At 36.3% G+C, this 4,623-nt stretch overlaps 1 protein-coding gene across 1 annotated transcript in view; it reads right to left on the reverse strand.

Annotated features, from left to right (window-relative positions):
- LOC105452783 (tachykinin-like peptides receptor 99D) overlaps positions 1-3,214 on the reverse strand; it is a 16,758-nt gene extending 13,544 nt beyond the window's left edge. The window contains exon 1 of the mRNA XM_011694193.1: positions 3,110-3,214. The gene's annotated coding sequence lies outside the window, so the exon portion shown is untranslated. The remainder of the gene's footprint in view (positions 1-3,109) is intronic.
- Positions 3,215-4,623: the final 1,409 nt, after the last annotated feature.

A 4,623-nucleotide genomic window follows, 5' to 3' on the forward strand; every position in this document is an offset into this window, starting at 1 on the left:
AGTAGTAAAATACAATAAAATTTATTGTAGTGCACAGTAAAATTTGCCTAAATATTGTTCCACAATTAACATGATTTGCAGGGTAAATTAAAAAAAAAATTCTCTCCGTGTAGAAATCCTCTATATTATATGTAAAATAAAAGTAATACGGAGGACTTCGTAATTAAGACTCCGGCCAACAATAATTATATTTTTGTAATACATGCACAAAAAATGTTGTTTGTTATGCTTGTTTAGCATGCAAAAAGTGAATCTTTTTCGCACTAGTATGCAAGCCACGGTGCATTTTATAATAAAATATTGTTCGTAAATATTGTTTGTAAAGGTGCGAAGCATCTTTAGTCATGCTTTTCGCACTTATATTGAAATATACTTATGACTTCATAGACGTCTGTATTATTTCACATGCAATTCATTGTAATTACATTACTCACTCTCAGCGCTAGCCCAAGATCAATCAACGTGGTGATGAGCGTATGATATATTTTTTTTACCTTTTTTTACTATTACGTAAAACAAGCCATTAGATCTTCACTAATTCACAACTACGATAGCGCGTTACTTCATTTAAATCGAAATATATGTATATACGATTAATGTAATTACTAGAAAACATTGACATTTACCGCTAACGTGACTCCGTAATTTGTGTAGCAAATTGCCAATGATTGCGATTAATGACTGCAATAGCTCTTTAATTACCTATATATGAATGCAATTATTCAATCGGCGCAGATAGCCATCCCGAGAATTAGCACGACCATCGCGATTTTATAAATATCCATATATATTTTATAAATGATCCATTTTTTAATTAATTAATGATTTTTAATTAATGATCCATTTATAAATATCCATATTTTATAAATGATCTATTTTCGCTTGAAATATTTTGTAAAATACAGTAAAATAAAGACGTTCGGCGACTCGTAATTTTAACATGATATTAAATTTCATAGCTCGCCTTTCGCCTCGTGCAACAATTCCATTTCCTTCGCACTCGTATTTCCATTTCCAGTAATTCTATATTTTTCAAAATGTAATATCTTGCGGCCCGTGCGTAGCTACATGCAAAATCGTGTCGGTTGCAGCGCGCCGGTGATTTATGATGTACGATGTAAATGTAACCATGCTGCGCGAGCGCGTTATTTCTCTCAGGCGATTATTCAATACGTATGGTACAGAATTAATTTATCAAATAATTATCGACGTTTATTGTTCGTTCCGGCGGCGTGTTTTCGCGGCGTGGGAGAGAGCCGCGCGCGTGGCCGCAAATCTTCCGAAGGCCGCGGCGACGTCGTCGACTTGCGCCGCACTCCGCAACTGGGGGTATGCACGTCGACATGCATCCCCGTCTGTATGCAACCGCATGCGAGCTTGCTTCGAAAGAACAGCGAATTCCATCATCGACGAGGGAAAAATTCGTGGAATGTCGCTCGACAAATATATGTCAAAAAAGTTTGCAAGAACCGTCGCGGCCGCCGTCGAAAGAAGAACTCGTGCAAACTCTCCGCGCCTTGATCGCCCCGGGGTGGCTTGTCAAGTTTGACGTTAGAAGAGTCTTGATGGGTTTACGGGGCTCGATAAATCTTCGAAATTTCGAATATGCATCAACCCTTTCGTGGAATATAACATCTGATAAACTTCCGGGTAAGATCGCGATTCATCCGGCGGGTTTAATCGCGCCCGGCGTATTCTGCACCGACAAAACCAACGCTTCCCCGACCTCGGGGATGCCTTATTAGAATCAACAAAAGACGGGTCACGGTGCAGTCGCCGGTTGCTTTGTTGAGTACATTACATGTCACAGTCGAGGTTATTGTGTATAAAATGAAGAATTAACGGATGTAGGTATTGGGTGGCGAGCGTGCGAGGAAATGAATGTCGGAAAATATCGATATCAACTTGCGGCGGCAAAGCGGATTGTCGGATTCGTCGAGATATTTTGCGGAAAATGTAGAACGTAACGCAATGGCGAAAGTTACATAACGTTTATTGAAACACGCATTACCAGGCTCTTATTATTCTCAGTCTCCCGCATACATATCGACGGATTAATTATTAATGACCTTGTGCAACGTAGCGCGGCAATTGAGATGCATGTGAAATTACCCCGCGGAAAAATGAACTATTAGTGCAGTAAAAAAACTACTGAAATGTAGAGTGGCACTGCTGGTATAACAGTGACACTACTCATTTTTACTATATGGATATATTAATTACGTCACGCAAGACAAACGTAGTTTATAACAGATATTTAAGAATCGCTAACATATGCTTGCGTATTAATTATGTCTGTTACGGGCGAAGTCCGCAATAAAATAATAGTAGCTGACACTGCACCAACGTTGGATGGGCAGTAATGACTTTGCCCACATAAAACTGGACCATGTCCGCTAAATAAACCATTTTCACAGACTTTACCTAATCGCGTTGTACAATGTTGGCCGGCCCGAGCAATGCCGACACTGTATACACCATGCGGACTTCGCCCGTAACATGTCGATAGCCCGCGGCACCAGGATACTGGGTCGGCGCAAAAATAAAATAATATAAAATAAAATAAAATAAAATTGAAAATATCCTGCTCAATAAATAAAAATTAATAAGAAGGGCTGTGAGCCAAATGTTTGATGCTCGTGTTTGATGCTCCGAGTAAAAATAACTTTTGAATCAGATAAGATATCGTTTCGATCCAAATAGGATCATTCTCAATGTTAAGACAAAAAAATATTACTTATACATAATCTTATACAAACAAAATTCGGTCATCTTAACGGTCTGACAATATAAAAATAATGTACAAACAAATACGGTCATCTTAACGGTCTGACAATATAAAAATGTGAATACTAATATCATTTGAAATTATTACATTATATATGAACTAGATTGAGGCGCAAATCTTCAAGTTAGATGTATGCGTAAATCCGCGTGAAAGTACATTACAGTGTGTAACATCAATCTCCCCGATTTTATGGCGGTTTAAATAATATATTAAGTATTTGGAAATTCTATGTAGAATATATTGTACAATAAAATGAAAATGCTAGTCCACACGGTAAAAAGAACATAAAATAGAATTAAGCTTAGATTAAAATTAAAATACCTTAAGGAGTCCGTGTAACACTTTGTATAAATTATTGCAATGACAGTCAGTGGACAGCAGCTCTGCGTTTATTTCGATACAAGTCAAACTTGAGAGTTGTCTGTATAATGTGAGCTTAAGCATATAACGCCATCTTTATCTCGTAAGCAGGAGGAAGCAAAGAAGGGGAATAGTGAGAGAGGAAGGGAAGAGGAAAAAACCGAAAGATGAAAGGAAGGGTAAAGGATATTGTTAATGTAATGGTAATGAATTTAAAAGCGGAAAATACGTACCTGAAAATGATTCTATGTCCGTTTCCTCTAAACGTACGCGCCAAGTTGGTGGGATTCACTTATGACATTAATTCTTAATGGTTTTACGCACGAGCCGCGAGACCGTTCAAGTCACAACTATTTTGTGCGCTCCACGTGCAAGAGATTTGGTAAACATGCAGTATGTCATGTACGTGCATATATATATTATAAAGCTCGGTCTACAATAAGCGTAATGTAGTTGTAAGAATTGATCAATCACAATCGAATATAATATTAATAATTCTTTATTTCTACTGTACAAGAAAAATAGAGAGGTATACAAGTAAGAGTAAGATAAAGCGCAAAGAAAGCAGTGAGTAAACACAAAGAATGAGACATCAGCAAACTGCTGTTATTAAAGTCTACTCGAAATGAATATTACATATAGTGTATAAATGATAAGAGTATAATAATATAATATAGTTAATGTGGTTAACATGATTCGGTATTGACGCGATAATACGATGCGAAAAATATAAGGAAAATATTCTACTGTAATTAATTCTTACAACTACAACTACAATTACGTTTACGCAATTGTAGAACGAGTTTTATTATATACAACGTCGCTTAGAATTTCTTATGTCATAGCAATGATATATACGGTCATTAATTATATAATTGTCGGAAAGTACGCGTGTAACTAATTATTTTCATTTGTATATTCCATGTTCGTTGCTTTCCAAGCGTGAATATTCATCGAATTCGAATATTATATGTTAATTCTCTAAATTTTCTGGAGTGAATTTCACTCCAAAAGATTGAAAATATTGCCACTCGCGGCCACTTGAGTTGACCTGATTTAAAGCCAATCTTGCATCTTTCTCCCGCGATATGTTAGCTCGGACAGCTAACACACTCATAAATATGTTACCCTCAAGAAAGCGCGCGGATAAACTTCCGAAAACGACCCACCTCCGATTTCAATGAAATTTTGTCAAAAGCTTTAATTTGGGCTAAAATAAAAGCCCTTAAAAGGATTTTCTGCGATTCCTATGAAAAAGCCATTTTTTAAGATCAAATGATGAAAATGTAATAGATAAATATTTCAATCAGGGGATCACCTTCATTAGTCTTGACTTTGACATATATACTATTAAAGTCATGGCCCTAAGTGATCTTCAAAAAAGGTTTTAGTCATTATTTTAAGTTATTAACAAAAAATGTTTTATAAATAAAACACAATTTTTGTCGTATATTATATCACGCAAGAGCACACGT

Source organism: Wasmannia auropunctata, unplaced genomic scaffold, assembly GCF_000956235.1.
Source record: "Wasmannia auropunctata unplaced genomic scaffold, wasmannia.A_1.0 LD336026.1, whole genome shotgun sequence".
NCBI lineage: Eukaryota > Metazoa > Arthropoda > Insecta > Hymenoptera > Formicidae > Wasmannia > Wasmannia auropunctata.